General features: G+C 41.2%; 1 long non-coding RNA gene across 1 annotated transcript in view; it reads right to left on the bottom strand.

The window, feature by feature from the left end:
• Positions 1 to 2,719: 2,719 nt before the first annotated feature.
• The window catches only part of LOC126459977 (uncharacterized), a 36,512-nt gene continuing 17,976 nt past the window's right edge, over positions 2,720 to 21,255 (bottom strand). The window contains exons 2-3 of the long non-coding RNA XR_007585934.1: positions 7,495 to 7,594; positions 2,720 to 2,789 (exon numbers count right to left, since the gene is read on the bottom strand). This is a non-coding gene — a long non-coding RNA (uncharacterized LOC126459977). The remainder of the gene's footprint in view (positions 2,790 to 7,494; positions 7,595 to 21,255) is intronic.

The raw sequence follows: 21,255 nt of genomic DNA, 5'->3' as shown, positions 1-21,255 counted from the left end.
AAAATCTACCCAGATTTAATACCAGAAAAGAACTAGGGTACAAAGCCCACCCTCCAATTCAGCGTATAGTAGCAATTATGACGATCTGCGCCAGTCTGAATATGTGCAAAAATGACACTCTGGAACTTATGTTGCAATACAAGGTTTTTAAAATTATTCTGCCCTTTCTTGTAGTCTACACTGCGTATTTATTTTTCATCTCGACGGGAATGTGACGTTAATGTAGAAATAGTTGTCACATTACAAGGAATAACCGAAGGAAATTTAAAACTGAGTTTATAGGGTTTTTCAATCGCTTGGTAGAATCTGAGTGGGATCAGAAGTAGCAGAGACAGTTCCTATTCGGCATAAATTGATTTGTGGACTTCGGAACTGTGGCGTAATACAAGCGAAGGAGCTGGCAATTGCATCTTTTGATGCACACATCTAAGAAATTGCTTACGGAGCTCAATGGTGGTGCAGTATCATACAGGTGAGACAGACTGAAGCACGAGTCGGGAAAGGAACTGAATCTACTCCCTTGAACATACTAAGAAATACCCATAAACATTGACTAGTTCTTCATATTTTACTCTGAACTGTATTTACACATAAACTATATACAAATATTTCCCATCTCTAGGTTCCGATCGTACCTTGCAGAAGTTTAGTCCTGAGCGTAGAGCACAAGCTAGATAGATAGTAATCACCTCCCAGGTATTCTCAATTGGCAATTTCTCTGCTTCTTGGCTGAAAACAACCGGACTCATCTATGGACAGGATATCAGTGATAAAACATAAAAAGAAAGGAAAACGTAGTTGCCAGTCTCGCAATAATTGGAGGGAGAGACAGTGTCGCTCTGCGTTTTCCTTCGGATACAGTATAGTAGTATTCAGAAGATTTTCTGGTAAGGGTGAGACATCCATTCTGATTTTGGCTAGTGGATCGCCATTTTGAAGCTAAATTCTTCTTCATAACAGAAAATCAACTGTAACTGTCATTTTTACAGTTTACGGACGTTTTAGACTCTGCTTCATTTTTCTAGTTAAATTTGTTTCTTGAAGATAATGTGAATTTTCGTTTTTTGTGTGTGCCAACCATGAGGCAGGCAAGTAGGGAAGAAATTTTACATTTCCTAGCACTCTACTATTATCATAACGACGGGAATACTCTGAGGGAAGACACTACGTTGAACGTGTGGAACTAGTAAGAACAATATAAAAATGGGTCAAATGGCTCTGAGCACTATGGGACTTAACATCTGAGGTCATCAGTCCCCTACAACTTAGAACTACTTAAACCTAACTAACCTAAGGACATCACACACATTCATGCCCGAGGTAGGATTCGAACCTGCGGCAGTATCAGTGGCACGGTTCCGCACTGAAGCGCCTAGAACCGCTCGGCCACAACGGCCAGCAAGTACAATATACAAAAGGCTTTATCTTCGCTGTTATGTAATCTTAGGATATAATGAACATACTTCTGTAGTGACTATTCTGATTCACTGTAGTTATCATCCAACATAATATTCCATGACTTCCCACCGCAGCTGTTTCAGAAATAATTCAACAAAGAAGGCAGAAGCAGCTTACAGTTGAGATGTCAGTAATTTTAAAGTAATCATAAATACACTGTAAAATAAATATGCTCAGTGAACAGCATCAGTTCGATGGGTTACAGCCGAAAAATGTAGACAACTAAATAGGAGGGACGTTCAATAAAGAATTCAAAACAAATTTTTTTTCTGAAAGTTGATTCGTTTTATACAGGATTCCGGTACGCCTTTTTATTTCCCACTCTTATGGCTATAAAATCCTATTTTTTCAGCGTAATCTCCGTTCATTACGATGTTTTACGCCACATTACTGGAAGGGCCTGTATGCCCGCGTGGTACCACTCCACTGGTCGACGTCTTGCTGCGTCAACAACCGTCCCATCAGCCCTGAACTGCTTCCCACGAAGTGCATCCTTCATTGTGCAGTACCGATGGAAGCCGGAAGACGCGACATTCGGGATGTAGGGTGGATGAGGGGGAGCAGTCCAGTGAAATTTGGTGATCTCCTCTAGGATGCACAGAGCTGTGTGAGGCCTTGCCTTGTCATGGAGAATGAGGAGTGTGTTTGTATTTCTGTTGTGAATACGCTAAGTCGTTTCATTACAAGAGTCACAATATGTGAGGCCTGCCAGCGCACGGGATATCGGACAGGTCTGCATGACATTGTTCCAATTATGACAGACACGTCGCCCAGCGACTCCCCGTGGTTCTTTTCACAGCAAAGTCTCCTTCGATATTCTGCAAGCGCCTATAAATATGTACGATGTTATGATTTTCCGCCAAAAGAAACTCTATTACAGCTCCCTGTTGGGAATGCACCTCCGTTACAGAGGCCATAGTGACGGCTACGATAACGCAGCCACTAATCAGTACTTCATAGACACTATAGGGGCTGAGGCGGAAATTTTCCACGATGTCCCACAACAAATTAGTTATTTTTGCAACAGAACCAGGCAGAGAAAAAAATGTGTTTCATTACTTATTGAATGCCCCTCGTAACTGAGAAACAATAAGGAAAGTAAGTCACCGATCTGCCCCGTACCTCCGCACATTGTGCTGATCGTAGAGGAGCTCAGACTCGTTCACTCAGTAGCGGTAAATCACAAGATGTTATTCTGCGTGTACTTAGTCACTTACCTGGTCGGTCATGATGTGCCCATAAATACAGTACATCCTAGTTTCATACAGGAGAGCGGGTATCGAGAAAAGTGCATTCAGCGCCTTTCCTACATTTCCATCTCTCTGCACCAGCTGTAGGAAGAAAAATATCAACAGTATGAGAACATACATTTCAACAAAGACCGAAAGCATTTACTATAGTTTACCTTAGGAGAAAAAGGCTTATGCGATTTAAAGTAGGTTCATTTCCGTAGGAGAACCATGAACTCAGAGTGTTCGGTCAGAGAGTTAGCTGCCCTCCGTAAAAAGAAACAAAAAAAAAAAACTGAGTTAATCGATTAACAACGAACTTAAAGGGATGTCTTACGGCGTCCGCCCCGAGCAGATTCAACGAACAAAAGCGAACAAAATCAGATAAAAAAAAAAAGAAGTCGTCAGCGCGACAGAATTTCAACCCAAAGGGCCCGTGTTCGATTCCCGGCTGGGTCGGATATTTTCTCCGCTCAGGGACTGGGTGTTGCGTAGTCCGAATCATTACAATTTGATCCCAATCGATACGCAAGTTGCCGAAATGGCGTCAAATAGAAAGACTTGCACTCGGCGAACGGTCTACCCGACGGGAGGCCGTAGTCACACGACATTTACGTTTTTACCATCAGACTGCGTTATTTAATGAGCCGAACGAAACATTTCTTCAGCCAAGCAAATGTTGCTGCTTTCTGAAACACGATACAATTTGCCATAATATGGAGGTAAAGACGATCGGTAACACCACCAAACGTTATTACGAAATGTGGAGCAATTTACTACTTGGTACCTGGCCTTGCTGTTCTGGTACTGCGAACGGCTGAAAGCAAGGGGAAAATACAGCCGTAATTTTTCCCGAGGACATGCAGCTTTACTGTATGATTAAATGATGATGGCTTCCTCTTGGGTAAAATATTCCGGAGGTAAAATAGTCCCCGATTCGGATCTCCGGTCGGGGACTACTCAAGAGGACGCGAATTAGTGAAGTTCGGTGGCAGGAAGAACAAGACTTTTGGTCAGGTGAATACGGGGTTATAAATAACAAATCAAATAGGGGTAATGCAGGAGTAGGTTTAATAATGAATAAGAAAATAGGAGTTCGGGTAAGCTACCACAAACAGCAAAGTGAACGAATTATTGTAGCCAAGATAGACACAAAGCCCACGCGTACTACAGTAGTACAAGTTTATATGCCAACTAGCTCTGCAGATGACGAAGAAATTGATGAAATCTATGATGAGATAAAAGAAATTATTCAGGTAGTGAAGGGAGACGAATATTTAATGGTCATGGGTGACTGGAATTCGTCAGTAGGAAAAGGGAGAGAAGGAAACATAGTAGGTGAATATGGATTGGGGCTAAGAAATGAAAGAGGAAGCCGACTGGTAAAATTTTGCGCAGAGCATGACCTAATCATAGCTAACACTTGGTTCAAGAATGATGAAAGAAAGTTGTATACATGGAAGAACCCTGGAGATACTAAAAGGTATCAGATAGATTACATAATGGTAAGACAGAGATTTAGGAACCAGGTTTTAAACTGCAAGACATTTCCAGGGGCAGATGTGGACCCTGACCACAATCTATTGGTTATGAACTGTAGAATAAAACTGAAGAAACTGCAAAAAGGTGGGAATTTAAGGAGATGGGACCTGGATAAACTGAAAGAACCAGAGGTTGTACAGAGTTTCAGGGAGAGCATAAGGGAACAATTGACAGGAAATGGGGAAAGAAATACAGTAGAAGAAGAGTGGGTAGCTTTGAGGGATGAAATAGTGAAGGCAGCAGAGGATCAAATAGGTAAAAAGACGAGGGCTAGTAGAAACCCTTGGGTAACAGAAGAAATATTGAATGTAATTGATGAAAGGAGAAAATATAAAAATGCAGTAAATGAAGCAGGCAAAAAAGAATACAAACGTCTCAAAAATGAGTACGACAGGAAGTGCAAAATGGCTAAGCAGGGATGGCTAGAGGACAAATGTAAGGATGTAGAGGCTTATTTCACAAGGGTAAAATAGATACTGCCCACAGGAAAATTAGAGAGACCTTTGGAGAAAGGAGAACCACTTGCATGAATATCAAGAGCTTTGATGAAAAGGCAGTTCTAAGCAAAGAAGGGAAAGCAGAAAAGTGTAAGGAGTATATAGAGAGTCTATACAAGGGCGATGTACTTGAGGACAATGTTATGGAAATGGAAGAGGATGTAGATGAAAATGAAATGGGAGATATGATGTTGCGTGAAGAGTTTGACAGAGCACTGAAAGACCTGAGTCGAAACAAGGCCCCCGGAGTAGACAACATTCCATTAGAACTACTGACGGCCTTGGGAGAGCCAGTCCTGACAAAACTCTACCACCTGTTGGGAAAGATGTATGAGACAGCCGAAATTCCCTCAGACTTCAAGAAGAGTATAATAATTCCAATCCCAAAGAAAGCAGGTGTTGACAGACGTCAAAATTACCGAACAATCCGTTTAATAAGTCACAGCTGCAAAATACTAACACGAATTCTTTACAGACGAATGGAAAAACTGATAGAAGCCGACCTCGGGGAAGATCAATTTGGATTCCGAAGAAATTTGGAACACCTGAGGCAATACTGACCCTACGACTTATCTTAGAAGAAAGACTAAGGAAATGCAAACCTACGTTTCTAGCATTTGTAGACTTAGAGAAAGCTTTTGACAATGTTGATTGGAATACTCTCCTTCACATTCTGAAGGTGGCAGGGGTAAAATACAGGGAGCGAAAGGCTATTTACAATTTTTACAGTAAGCAGATGGCAGTCATACGAGTCGAGGGGTATGAAAGGGATGCTGTGGTTGGGAAGGGAGTGAGACAGAGTTGTAGGCTATCCCCGATGTTATTCAATCTGTATATTGAGCAAGCAATAAAGGAAACAAAAGAAAAGTTCGGAGTAGGTATTAAAATCCAAGGAGAAGAAATAAAAACTTTGAGGATCGCCGATGACATTGTAATTCTGTCAGAGACACCAAAGGACTTGAAAGAGCAGTTGAACGGAATGGACAGTGTCTCGAAAGGAGGGTACAAGATGAACATGAACAAAAGCAAAACGAGGTTAATGCAATGTAGTCGAATTAAGTCGGGTGATGCTGAGGGAATTACATGAGGAAATGAGACACTTAAAGTAGTAAAGGAGTTTTGCTATTTGGGGAGCAAAATAACAGATGATGATCGAAGTAGAGAGGATATAAAATGTAGACTGGCAATGGTAAGGAAAGCGTTTCTGAATAAGAGAAATTTGTTAACATCGAGTATAGATTTAAATGTCAGGAAGTCGTATCTGAAAGTATTCGTATGGAGTGTAGCCATGTATGGAAGTGAAACGTGGACGATAAATAGTTTAGACAAGAAGAGAATAGAAGCTTTCGAAATGTGGTGCTACAGAAGAATGCTGAAGATTAGATGGGTAGGTCATATAACTAATGAGGAGGTATTGAATAGAATTAACGAGAAGAGAAGCTTGTGGCACAACTTGACTAGAAGAAGGGATCGGTTGGTAGGACATGTTCTGAGACATCGAGGGATCACCAGTTTAGTATTGGAGGGCAGCGTGGAGGGTAAAAATCGTAGAGGGAGACCAAGAGATGAATACACTAAGCAGATTCAGAAGTATGTAGGCTGCAGTAGGTACTGGGAGATGAAGAAGCTTGCACAGGATAGAGTAGCATGGAGAGCTGCATCAAACCAGTCTCAGGACTAAAGACCACAGCAACAACTACCTGGATATGAGAACATTTGCTATAAGAAGGTGTCTACATTGTACCAAACTGCCATTAACTAGTAATTTCTGTTGTTCAATTTGTGTGCTGCAGTGTTTTATGCGATATTAGATATGTCAGTATTTTTCCTGGTTTCTGTAACCTCACTGTCTATTTAGTTCCCCACTTATTCTTTTCATCCGTTCTCTTTCTGTAATTTGTCCATATAGTCAGGATTGCCCATTTGTTTGTTATTTAACGTTATGAAATGCCACCACTTGCATTTCCATTTTCGAGCAAATACGAATGTTAAGGCATTTTCATCTATGCTCTTAGACATATGAACTGCAAATGCCAATATCCCTCAGCTGCGAACATCTTGTATCATTCCACTATTGAAATGTGGTTCGATATGCTCTCTGTTGTATCTGATTTATCAGAAAAAAAGACGACCAGTAGCAAAGGCAATTGTCTGCTCACAGTTTGCTGCAGGTGTTGTCGTTCGGGCGAGTATTTCACTTAAAGTAGGCAACAGCGAAGCCCCGTTTTAATATTACCGAGGTATGTAGCTGACTTCCATGCTTGATCGCTTTCGTTATGTTATGAGTATTCTAACACAGTGCACGTTCTGAAACAATATAATTTCAAGTCTATAATCAGCTTTACACTGTATATTTGCATTCAGCTACAATCATAACTAGGTAACTTGATTATTCATGATTATGTCATTAGTGACAATACTGCTGTGTTTGCAAAGCGGTAACTTGTGCAAGTTCTTCCAGGTTAGACTCATACATAAATCTCTGTATTGTTTTTGTCTTTACTTGCTCCTCTGGTTTTATTTTTCTGTTTAGAGTTCCTTTGTTTGGATTTACCATGTAATGTTTAATTTCGGAGATATTTAGTGCAATATCTCTCCATTATGGCGTAAATAAGTCGGTTTGAGGGGTTAGCAGAGCTAGCCTTCTCCCTTCAATTGCAGTCTATTAACCACTTCGGTAAGTACTTTAAAAGGTGCTATGACAAGAGAGAGGAGAAATGCTTTATATTAACTGTTTTATGACTAACATAACAGAAGATTTTACTTACCACGGCGGCGACAAATAAACTGGAACATAGATTTGCCATATTGAAGAACAAAAGACTGAATATGGACACATTCATTGCTGACTGCAAGAGCGAGACAGATCTGTAACAAATTTACCAACAGGTTCAGATGACAATCTTCTTAAATTAAAGTCATTGTCGCCTATTATACATTATGCGAGATTTTTTTATGTTATATCTATGTTATGTTATATATATATGTTATATCTATATGTTATGTTATATCTATGTTATGTTATATCTATATCTATGTTTTATGTTATATCAGATCTACTGATGGCCTTGGGAGAGCCAGTCATGACAAAACTCTACCATCTGGTGAGCAAGATGTATGAGACAGGCGAAATACCCTCAGACTTCGAGAAGAATATAATAATTCCAATCCCAAAAAAAGCAGGTGTTGACAGATGTGTAAATTACCGAACTATCAGTTTAATAAGTCACAGCTGCAAAATACTAACGCGAATTCTTTACAGACGAATGGAAAAACTGGTAGAAGCGGACCTCGGGGAAGATCAGTTTGGATTCCGTAGAAAGGTTGGAACACGTGAGGCAATACTAACCTTACGACTTATCTTAGAAGAAAGATTAAGAAAAGGCAAACCTACGTTTCTAGCATTTGTAGACTTAGAGAAAGCTTTTGACAATGTTAACTGGAATACTCTCTTTCAAATTCTGAAGGTGGCAGGGGTAAAATACAGGGAGCGAAAGGCTATTTACAATTTGTACAGAAACCAGATGGCAGTTATAAGAGTCGAGGGGTATGAAAGGGAAGCAGTGGTTGGGAAAGGAGTGAGACAGGGTTGTAGCCTCTCCCCGATGTTATTCAATCTGTATATTGAGCAAGCAGTAAAGGAAACAAAAGAAAAATTCGGAGAAGTATTAAAATTCATGGAGAAGAAGTAAAAACTTTGAGGTTCGCCGATGGCATTGTAATTCTGTCAGAGATAGCAAAGGACTTGGAAGAGCAGTTGAACGGATGGACAGTGTCTTGAAAGGAGGATATAAGATGAACATCAACAAAAGCAAAACGAGGATAATGGAATGTAGTCAAATGAAATCGGGTGACGCTGAGGGAATTAGATTAGGAAATGAGACACTTAAAGTAGTAAAGGAGTTTTGCTATTTAGGGAGTAAAATAACTGATGATGGTCGAAGTAGAGAGGATATAAAATGTAGGCTGGAAATGGCAAGGAAATCGTTTCTCAAGAAGAGAAATTTGTTAACGTCGAGTATAGATTTAAGTGTCAGGAAGTCGTATCTGAAAGTATTTGTATGGAGTGTAGCCATGTATGGAAGTGAAACATGGACGATAACTAGTTTGGACAAGAAGAGAATAGAAGCTTTCGAAATGTGGTGCTGCAGAAGAATGCTGAAGATAAGGTGGGTAGATCACGTAACTAAAGAGGAGGTATTGAATAGGATTGGGGAGAAGAGAAGTTTGTGGCACAACTTGACTAGAAGAAGGGATCGGTTGGTAGGACATGTTTTGAGGCATCAAGGGATCACAATTTAGCATTGGAGGGCAGCGTGGAGGGTAAAAATCGTAGAGAGAGACCAAGAGATGAATACACTAAGCAGATTCAGAAGGATGTAGGTTGCAGTAGGTACTGGGAGATGAAGAAGCTTGCACAGGATAGAGTAGCATGGAGAGCTGCATCAAACCAGTCTCAGGACTGAAGACCACAACAACAAACAACAATCTAGAGTATATACAAATGATGAGGAAAACAACTTGATGTTCTGTTGATAATAAGATATAATTCTGGACATCTGGCATACACTTTTAATGCTTTCAAAGTCGAAAATTTCGGCCTTGAAAAATGCATCTTCCAACTAAACTAACTCATAACGGTATTACACGAAAATGTTTTACAATATTCTGGAGTATTAAGTACGTACTTTCTTGCTTTGCACACAAATTTTTGTGGTACATAGTTACACAAACAACCATTCCCTACATAATTTTAATTGGTGTGAGACTATTGTTTCCCTTTAAACAAATTTTCTTTTTTAAGTTGCGGATCTTAATCTGGCAAGGAAAGATACTAAACCATTAACAATTTTGTGAATTAAATGGAGTACATAGCATATGTTAAGAACAAGACACAACACAAATAATTAGGATTATAGAATTGTACATGACATTTGATAACTGAAGAGGACGTAGACGAAGATGAGGTGGGGGTTAAGCTACTGCGAGAAGAATTTGACAGAGCACTGAGAGACCTAAGTCGAAACAAGCCCGGGAGTAGACGATGTTGAGAAAACTCTCCCATCAGGTGTGCAAGATATACAAGACAGACTAAATACGCTCAGACTTCAAAACTAATGTAATAATTCCATGTCCAAATAAATAATTTGCTGACGAGTGTGAAAATTACCGAAATATCAGTTTACTAACTCATGGTCGCAAAATTCTAACACTAATTCTTTGCAAAGAATGCCGGAAAATATCAGTTTGTATTCCAGAGAAATGTAAGAACACACAAGGCAATACTGACACTAACACTCATCTTAGAAGATAGGTTAAGGACAGGCAGACCTACGTTTATAGCGTCAGTAGACTCAGAGAAAGCTTTTGAAAATGTTAACTGGAATACTGTATTTCGAATTCTGAATGTACCAGGGGTAAAACACAGCGAGTGAATGGCTAATTACAACTTACATAGAAACCAGACGGTGATTATAAGAGTCGAGGGACAAGAAAGGGAAGCAGTGGTCGAGGAGGGAGTGAGACCGGGTTGTGAAGCTGTACACAGAGCAAGCAGCAAAGGAAACCAAAGAAAAATTTGGAGAAGGAATTAAAGTTCAGGGAGATGAACTGAAAACTTCGAGATTTTAGAGTTATATTTTAATTCTGTCAGAGATAGCAAAGGACTTGGAACAGCACTTAAATGGAGTTGACAGTGTATTGAAAGGGGCATTAACAAAAGTATGACAAGACTAATGGAATGTAATCGAATTAAAGCAGATGATGTTGAGAGTATTATACTAAGAAACGATACTTTGAAAGTAGTAGATGAGTTTTGCTACTGAAAATAACTGATAATGGCCGAAATAGACACGATATCAAATGTAAACTGGCAATGCCAAGAAAAGCGTTTCTGAAAAAGATAAATTGGTTAACGTCGAATGTAGATTTCAGATCTAGGAAGACTTTTCTTAACGTATTTGTCTGGCCGAGACATACGCAGTAACCGATTTCGTGACTTTTATGAGTTCCTAACCAGGAGTGAATTCTATAATATCTTCTGCGTGCTTTAATAGTTTAGTTTATTGAGTCTCTGAGTGTTAATGTAATATCTAATAGCCACAGTTCTCGCGTTTCGTTTTCGACGGAAGCTAAACCAATTTTGTGACATATTACAAGTTCCTAATCAGGTTCGAATTATTTAGTTTCACCTATGTGCTACGGTAGTTAAGTTTTTGAATCTTTGCGTATTAATCCAATTTATTGGACACAACTCCTGCGTTTTCGTAAGTGTCTACAGTAGGGTTCCGCAGTATGAGCCAATAGTCCGTTTGTGTGGGTGGTTTAGTTTTCCACGGTCTTTAGTATGGATAGGAACTGTGAAAGTTATGTGCAGATCCCAGACAAGTTGGTGACACTTCGATCTCCACTCCAGGTTGTGATGGCTTCGGTTACACAGCATAAGGCTGAATGGGCACCACTGTTTTGGGACTGCCGTGGGTGTCCAACAGATATCTTGCACGTCCGAGTACTCCAATCGGTCCTCACCAATGGCCAGCCCAGTTACTGCTCGCACTGAGGTTGAACCCTTAGCTGTCTGCTAGTGGAAGGTGGACTGGGCCGTAGTAAGAGGTGAAAGACTTCCTAGGTGGCCCACGCAAGGCCTCTCCATTTAGTCTTACAAACAGGTTCCTGGTGCTGTCTGTGGCTCACCCTGTCGTTGAGCCAGATGCCGTCGCCTGTCCTGTTTCAGTGGAAACCTCTCAGCCTGCACGATCTGGACAATTACAGAGGTTGGTATTATTTATAGTTGGAAGCTCCAATGTTAGATGTGTTACGGGGCCCATTATGGATATGGCTGGCAAGTAGGGGAAGAGAGGCACTGTGCGCTTCGTTTGCATACTGGGTGCAGTCACACCAGAGGTGGAACGGATCCTCCCAGATGGCATGATGAGCACAGGGTGCATCCAACTGCAGGTGGTAGCTCTTGTTGGCACCAATGACGTGCATCACTTCGTAACAAGAGAGATTCTCTCTGGTTTCAAGTGGCTAACAGAAGTCGTAAAGGCTGCCAGTCTTGCTTGCGAGATGAAAGTAGAGCTGACCATTTGCAGCTTAGTAGACAGGACCGATTGCGGACTTCTTGTAAAGAGCAAAGTGGAGGGTCTGAATCAGAGGCTCAGACGGTTCTAAGACAGTGTTGTCTGCAGATTCCACGACTTGCGGCATAGGGTGGTTGGGTTTCGGGTTCTGCAGAATAGGTCAGAAGTCCACTACACTCAGGGGGCGGCTACACCGGTAGCAGGGCTGTGTGACGTGGACTGGGTTGTTTATTAGGTTAGAGGATCTCGGGAAAGCACAAAAAGGGCTAAATTCACAAAGGGTGAAGGCTAAACACAGGAAGAACGTAGATACTGGAGCCATCGGTAAACTGTCATAGCTATGTGGGGAGAGTACCAGAGCTCCAAGCACTAATAGGAATCATTGATGCTCAATTCGTTATAGGCACTGAAAGCTGGCTAAAGCTAGAGATAAGCTCAACCAAAATTTTTGCGAAGAACCTAACGGTGTTCCGAAAGGTTGGGCAAAACACAGTTGGCAGTGGCGTGTTTGTTGCTGTTATAAGTGGTTTAGTAGTCGCAAAATTCAAGTACCTAGTTCCTGTGAGTTATTAAGGACAGAGGTCATTGTTTGCAACCGGAATAAAATAATAATTGAATCCTTTTACCGACCTTCCAATTCAGATGATGCAATTGCTGAAAGATTCAAAGGAAAATATAGTTTCATTTCAAACACGTATCCGACATACGATTGTAGTCGGTGGTGATTTTAAATTATCCTCGATATGTTTGCAAAAATGCATGTTTAATTCTGGAGGTACATAAAACGTCATTCGAAATTGTGCTAAACGCATTCTCCGGAAATTATTTCATGCAGTTAGTTCATGAGCCCGTGTGAATAGTAAACGGTTGTGAAAACACACTTGACCTCTTAGCAACAAATAATCCGAGTTAATAACGAGCATCTAAACCGATATAGGGATTAGTGAACACAGGGTTGTCGTAGCGAGAATGAATATTGTAATCCCCAAATCCTCGAAAAATAAGCGAAAAATATACCTATTCAAAAAATCTGATAAAAATTCCCTTGACTCCTTGCTGGGAGACAATATCCACTCCTACCAATAGACCAAACGTAGCTTCAATTCTAGGAAATACTATCGGCTGTAATTGAGAGATCTGTACCAAATAAATTAACTAAGGATGGAGCTGATCGTCCTTCGTACACAAAACGGGTCTGAACATTGTTGCAGAAAGAACGAAACAAACATGCCAAATTTAAACACACAAAATCCCCAGGATTAGCAGTATTTTACAGAAGCTCGAAATTTAGCGCAGATTTCAATGCGAGATGCATTTCACAACGAAGCTTTGTCTCGAAACCTGGCAGACACTCCAAAGAGATTCTGATCGTGTGAGAAGTATCCTAGCGGCAAGACACAATCAATGCCTTCTCTGGGCGATAGCAATGGAGATACTATCCAAGACAGGGCTGTCAAAGCAGAGTTACTAAACACAGCCTTCCGAAACGCCTTTACAAAAGATGACAATGTAAATATTCCAGAATTCGAATCAAGAACAGCTGACAATGTGAGTAACGTAGAAGTAAATATCCTCGGAGTAGTGAAGCAACTTAATTTGCTTAAGAAAACCAAGTCTTCTGGTCCAGACTGTATACCAGTTAGGTTCCTTTCAGAGTATGCTGACACAATAGCGCCATACTTAACAATCATATACAACCATTCGCTTGATGAAAGATCCGTACCCGAAGACTGGAAAGTTGCACAGGTCACACCAATATTCAAGAAAGGTAATACGAGCGATCCACTAAATTACACGTCCATATCATTAACTTCGATATGCAGGAGGATTTTGGAGCACATATTGTGTTCGAATATTATGAATTACGTCGACGAAAACGGCCTATTGACACACAGTCAATATGGATTTTGAAAACATCGTTCTTGTGAAACACAAGTAGCTCTTTACTCGCACAAAGTGTTGAGGGCTTTTGACGAGGTATTTCAAATTGATTCCGTGTTTCTGGATTTCCGGAAGGCTTTTGACGCTGTCCTATACATCTGTCAGGGAGGTAACATTTCGTAGCTATTGACGGAAAGTCATCAAGTAAAAGAGAAGTCATTTCTGGCGTTCTCCAAGGTAGTTTTATAGACCCTTTGTTGTTCCTTATCTATATAAACGATTCTTCAGACAATCTGATCAGCCGTCTTAGATTGTTTGCAGATGACGCTGTCATTTATGGACTACTAAAGTCATCAAAAGACCAAAATAAATTGCAAAACAATTTAAGAAAGATACCCGAATGGTGCGAAAATTGGCAATTGACCCTAAATAACGAGAAGTGTGATATCATCCACATGAGTGCTAAAAGGTATTCGTTAAACTTCGGTCTTACGATAAATCGCTCAAATCTAAAGACCACAAATTCGTCATTTGGATTTGCAGCTACTTGTGTTTCCCGTGTCTGCAGTTAAAATTCTAGGATGTGAGGTCGGCCAGTTATGCGAAACACCGTTTATTCAAGCACACAAACATGTTTCAGCACTACTGTGCCATAATCAGTGGGTTTCCATTTTATTTAATCTGTAATGTGAATATTTGAACTAAATATCCACATAATTTTGTAATTATTTATTAAAAATAAAAAATCCTGCATCGAGCATGGGTGTGTGTAATGTCCTTAGGTTAGTTAGGTTTAAGTAGTTCTAAGTTCTAGGGGACTGATGACCTCAGATAGTAAGTCCCATAGTGCTCTGAGCCATTTGAACCATTTGTTATGTTGCGTGATGTGATCGTGTACAATGTGCCTGAAGTCAAACTCAGAGGCCAGAGTTTGAAACAGTCCGATCCATCATTTCACCTAGTAGTGCAAATACTCGATCAGTATGATTCTGGTGCCTTGTCAGTTCATACAGTTGAGCAGCCAATTTTTTGTCAGGTTGAATCCCTTGTTTGTGATCGCCCCATTCTGCAACGGTGGCTTGTGCTAACCGCGCCATGTAAACAACGCTGCACGCCACGTAAGCAGTTCGCTCAACAGGCGGCTAGACAGGTGAACAGAATTAAGTCTTGCCCTCGGTGTTATTAATGGCACAAACGCCTAGACTGCCCTCCTGCCAAGCTCAATGTTATGCTTGTGGTAGGAAAGGAATGTACAATCCGTATGTTTCAAAAGGAACACACACAAGAATTTGGCCTTCTCACAAGAGCCTCGTCACATTACCCATCTCATTAATGCAGTATATTCAAAGTCTGCAACAAGCATTAGCTAAACTAGCAAGCTTGCCTTTTCTTCAGTGATACACAAGTCGAACAAATTTTTTGTTCGTTTAGTTATTTGTAGCAAACGTGTGAAATGTCAGTTGGACACTGGTGCCCCTGTAACAATGCTCAGTCGTCACACATGTCAACTGTTAGGCACCTCATGCCTGTCTAAAACTAGCATGTAACTGACAGCTTAAAATGGACAAGACGTTCCCATTCTCAGAACATGTACTTTGCCTGCCATGTATCGCTAACGTATGCGAATAGTGAATATTACAGTGCTACAATTATGCGACTGTGAGAACATATTTGGTCTTGATTCTTTTGATTTGTTTGGTCTAACATTCAGGACAATGCGTTATCAGTGACCACATTCAATGCAAAAGACAATGTTCCTAGCTTGCTAAAAGAATTCCTGGAGCTCTTTCCCGAAAGTTTAGTCAAGGCTAAAAGTGTGGTTGCACATATTACTCTCAAAGGCAATGCTTTGCCGAAACTATCCTGGCCCAGAACTGTTCTGATTGCATTACAGGACAAGGTCGCTGCTGAACTTAAAGAACTGCAAGATAGCGGAGCTATTTCGCCCATATCAGCTAGCCGATGGGTAAGTCCACTGGTTTTGCTCCCCAAACCTTCAGATCGCATTTGCCTCTGTGTTGGCTTTAATTCTACAGTCAACCCACAAACTATAATTGATGCTTATCCATTACCACGCCCAGAGGATCTAATGGACAAATTAGGCGCTGCACGCTATTTTTCAAAGATATGCGCGATGTATAACGTCAAATACTGCTCGTCGAAGAATCTCAAAAAGTGTGTGTAGTAAATATTCATTTGGGCTTGTTTAAATATTTGCATTTGCTTTTTGGCAGTGCTTCCGCATCTGCCATTTTTCAACAGTATTTGGAACAGGTAACTGCACAAGCGCTAAGCTATTCAAACTATATGGACGCTATTGTCATAGGAGGTCGTACACCTGAAGAATATATTGCAAATTTTCGTACTTTGTTTCGTTTGTTATCTGATGCAGGACTGAAACGTAGACTGGTAAAGCGTGATTTTTTTTAAACCTGAGTTGCAGTATCGTGGTCATGTCACAAACAGTCAAGTTGTAGCGGGCCGGTGTGGCCGTGCGGTTCTCGGCGCTTCAGTCTGGAACCTCGTGACCGCTACGGTCGCAGGTTAGAATCCTGCTTCGGGCATGTATGTGTGTGATGTCCTTAGGTTAGTTAGGTTTAAGTAGTTCTCAGTTCTAGGGGACTGATGACCTCAGATGTTAAGTCCCATAGTGCTCAGAGCCATTTGCACAGTCAAGTTATACATCCTTTTCAGACGCATTTGATAGCCATACGGGATTTGCCAGTGCCTCGCAATACGACAGAATTGAATCAGTTTTAGGGAAAATGAACTATTATATTCGGTTCATACCGAATGCTGCGCAAATAGCGGTTCCATTGCTTCGCTTGCGTTGCAAGAATGTCCCCTTTGTTTGGACAGATGAGTGCTACATAGATTTTCAAAAAGATTAAAGATGCATTGATCAGTGGCCGATGCTTAGTTCACTTTGATCCTGACAAACCAGTGGTATGGCAAGTTGACGCTTCCTCTTACGGAATCCGTGCAGTGCTTTCACACAGAATTCGTGATAAAGACAGGTCTATCGCCTTCACATCAAAAGTATTGTCAAAAGGTCAGTGTAACTATTCACAAATTGAGAATTATGCTTTGGCTATTGTGTATGGTGTCACCAAATTCCACCACTATTTGTATGGCAGAAAATTGTACTTAGTGATGGCTGTCCAAAAATTACAAAGATGGGCTTTGTTGTTGCCTCAGTGCCAGTACGAGAGTGTGTACCGTCTCACAGCTCAACATGGTAATGCAGATGCGCTTTCATGTCTTCCGATTGGTCCGGATACACTTTGACACTTCTGCTGCATCTTCATGTGACATCGATGCTCAAGATTCTGAATTGCTTCAGTCTTTTCTGCTGAACATAAGAAGATTGCACAGGCCACGGAAGCTGATTCAGATTTCAACATTTTGCTCAAGTACATTCGCACGTCTTGGCCTTGTTCTAGCATAAAGATCTCTGTAGTGCGTCGATGCTTTGCACATCGGCATAGTCTCGCTGTACAGGAAGGTGTGACTCTTGTTTAGAATTACAATAGACAGTCACGTGTGTTATTCCCTAAAGCTTTGCAAAGAGAAGTATTGCAATTACTTCACCAAGGACAATGGAGGATTGTTCGTACGAAAGAGTTGGTGCGCCGACACTGTACTTGGCAGTGTATGACGCCCAAATAGAAGAGATGAAGCCAGTGTCACGCATGTGTGGAAAATCAGTCTGCTCCACCACTAAAAGTCTCTGCTTGGCCTAAGTCGCAATCACCACGGCAACGTGTGCACGTAGACTTTGCAAAACATTTTTTGGAACACTCGCTGTTTGATTGGTTCAAATGGCTCTGAGCACTATGGGACTTAACTTCTGTGGTTATCAGTCCCCTAGAACTTAGAACCACTTAAACCTAACTAACCTAAGGACATCACACACATCCATGCTCGAGGCAGGATTCGAACCTGCGACCGTAGCGTTCATGCGGTTCCAAAATGAAGCGCCTAGAACCGCACGGCCACACCGACCGGGGCTGGTTGATTGCCTAGAAGGTTTACCTGAAGTAATAGTGTCAGACAACGGCCCTCAGTTCACGTCAAATGAATTTGATACATTTTTTGAATGCAATGGTATACATTATCTAACTAGTGAACCGTTCCATTTTCAGTCAATCCGCAAAGAGGAACGTTTTGCCAGGACATTCAAGCAGCAGATGGCCAAACTTCGCTTTGTACACACAAAGAATCAAGCATTGCAGCTGTTTCTCCCCTCATACCGCTCGCACCCAGGAGATGGACCGTCCCGGGAATTACGTCACGGCCGCCGCCATGCAACACTGCTGCACATGCTCCACCCTCCTCAGCATCAGGCACCCAAGGAAGGCGGGCAAGTATCACTTGGCGCCGCATGACAGTGTCTTTTACATGGTTTTAAGCAGCAGCAGACGATGGGCGTAAGGTTAGATCGTCTGTCGACTGGGCGCTTGCATGAATCTTATTTCAGGTACAGATGGCTTTCAAAATCAACTTGGCCTCTCTCACGTGCATGATGATCTTGCAGTGTCTCTTCCACCAGAATCATGGGTCCAGAGGATAGCGCGGCCGTAACAGCTGCTAGAGGGTGTCTGCACGACACCTCGTGGACGCGTACGCTTCTGGTTTGTCTTCTGGGGTACGTTTCCGCCAGAGCGCAAGCTGGATGGTGGGATACGGCCAGAACCTTGATGTCCCTGCATCATGGCTTCAGCACGAAAACTAAGATCGCAAGAGCAAAGAAGGTGGTGAGATGACGTCAGGCAATGGCCCACTGACAAGGACTGCACAATGACAGGAGCGGTCTCTAGCCAAAGAGCATATAAGCGCTGCTGCTGCCAGTCTTGGCGGATGGTATTCGCACAGTACTAGCAGAGCACTACAACAGTAGTGACATGTGATCCATATCAACTGCTTACATGCAACTTGTATACAGCAAAGGACTTTGATTACTTTGATTGTTTGCATGTCGCCCATTGCTTGCGACACCATTGTAACTTTAAAGTTAAGTATTGTCGGTCTTCTTGATTCTAATAAAAACTATTAATGTGATTTTGCTTGAATTCTTGTACATCATTCAAGGAATGCAACACGCTTTTGACACCCTATACGAGACAAGTGGACAAGACCCCACACTACCCAGTGTAGGTGGCAGATGTCTCCCAGAGGTTCTGCCCACTGTCACTGACAGATACCTTCCAGAGTTTCTGCCCTCTACAAGTAGTGGTGACTGTGGTGACACTGATGACAAGGGACTGCTTAAAACTCAGATGGCTTCCATCTCTTCTGGCAAACCTCTCGTATCTGTTAACCCATGGTCTAGAGGTAATTAGTAATCAAAGCACCATCAACCCTATTTCGAACCGAGCCACCACATAAATTTTGAAAAAAAAATCATCAATGGCAGCCGAAGGCTTTTGGCATAAAAGGTCACCCTCGTTCAGCAGCCATAGACCTCATCAAAGAGGATGTATGGGTGGAGAGAAGTTCAGGGCACTCCTTTGTCCTTGCGGTGGCAAACTGTCCGTAAATGTAGAAGAATCAGCAGTGATCAATGGCATGAGGATGCAGAAAGCAATGGAAACCATTGCAGTAAAGATACATAAAGTGTACACACAGGACATGTGGCTTGTAATTGAAAAAGTGTAATGATCTCTCCATTAGCCAGAGATCCAAGATTACTCCCCATTTGGATCTCCGGGATGGAACTGCAAACTGGAAGGTGACCGTGAGGAAAAGACTGAATGACCAACGAAAAAATAACGTTATACGAGTCGGGGGGGTGTAATGTCAGAAGTCTAAATTTGGTAAGGAAGCTAGAAAATCGGGAAACAGAAAGTTTAAGTCTCAGACTAGATATAGTGGGGATCAGTGAAGTGAAAGAGAAAGAAGACAATAATTTTTGTATGGTTGAGTACAGCGTAATATCAACAGCAGCAGAAAATGGCATAACAGGCGTAGTATTCGTTATAAATAGGAAGACAGAGCAGAGAATGAGTCACTGTGTACAGATCAGTGACAGGGCTTTTCTCCTCAGAATAGACAAACTACACCAACAACGTTAGTTTAGGTATACGCGCCAACGTCACAAAGAGACAGAGAATGTATATGAGTATTTTGAATGGATAATTCAGTACGTAAAGTAAGACGAAAATCAAATAGTCGTTGGGGATTTGAATGCTATTGTAAGGGAAGGAATAGAAGAAAGAGTTGTGGGAGAATATGGCCTTGATATTGTGAATGGGAGAGGATTAAGACTAATTGAGTTCTGCAACAAATTTCAGCTAGTAATAGTGAATACCCTGTTCAAGAATCACAAGAGGAAGAAGCACACTTGGCAACGGCTGGGAAATATGGAAAGATTTCGGTTATATTACATCATAGTCAGACAGACATTCCAAAATCAGATACTGGATTGTAAGGCCATACCAAAGAGCAGATATAGACTCAGATCACTATTTAATAATGATGAAGAGTAAGGCAAAGTTTAAGAGACTACACAAGAAGAATTAGTTTTCAAAGATGTGTGATGTGGAAGTACTAAAGAACGAGGAGATATGCTTGAAGTTCTTTAAGGGTGTAGATGTTGCGACGAGGAATAACTCAGTATAGAGCTTAGTAGAAGAGGCGTGGACATATATGAAAAGGGCAATCACTGAAGTTGGAACGGAAAACATTAGTATAAAGAAGGTAACTGCGAATAAACCTTGGGTAACAGAAGAAATACTTCAGCTGATCGATGAAAGATGGAAGTACAAAAATGTTCAGTAAAATTTAGGAATACAGCAATACAAGTCACTTAGAAATGAAATAAATGGAAATGAAGACATCTAAAAGGAAATGATTGTCAGAAGAATTGAAGCAGCATATATAAAAGTCAAAGCAGCCTTTGATGACATTAAAACCAATCGTGGAAACAATAAGAATGCAACCAGTTTTACTCTGTTAAAGGCAGAGGAGAGAGCAGATTGGCCTATATGAGGCGGAAGATTTATCTGCCCTGAGAGAAGAAAAAACAGGAGTAGATTTAGAAGAAATAGAGAAAGTAGTGTTAGACACAGAATTTAAAAGAACTTTGTAAGATTTGTGATCAAATAAAGCTGGAGGGATAGATAACATTCTGTTAGAATTTCTGTAATAATTGGGAGGAGTGGCAAAAAAAAAAAAAGAAGATTATTCACGTTGGTGAGTAGAATGTATGAGCCTAGTGATATACCATTTCACTTTCAGAAAAACATCATCCATACAATTCCGAAGACTGCAAGAGCTGACAAGTGCGAAAATTATGGCACAATCAGCTTAATAGTTTATGATCCAAGTTTATGACAAGAATAATGTACAGAACAACTGAAAGAAAATTGAGGATGTGTTGCCTGCCACTGTGGTCGACCGGTTCTAAGAGCTTCAGTCCGGAACCTTGCGGTTGCTACTATCGCAGGTTCAAATCTTGCCTCAGGTGTGGATGTGTGTGATGTCCTTAGGTTAGTTAGGTTTAAGTAGCTCTAAATCTAGGGGACTGATGACCTCAGATATAAGTCCCATAGTGCTTAGAGCCAT

Source organism: Schistocerca serialis, chromosome 1 (assembly GCF_023864345.2).
Source record: "Schistocerca serialis cubense isolate TAMUIC-IGC-003099 chromosome 1, iqSchSeri2.2, whole genome shotgun sequence".
NCBI classification, from domain to species: Eukaryota; Metazoa; Arthropoda; class Insecta; order Orthoptera; family Acrididae; genus Schistocerca; species Schistocerca serialis.
Note: the sequence above shows the minus strand (reverse complement) of the source record. Positions and strands in the feature narration are given on the sequence as shown.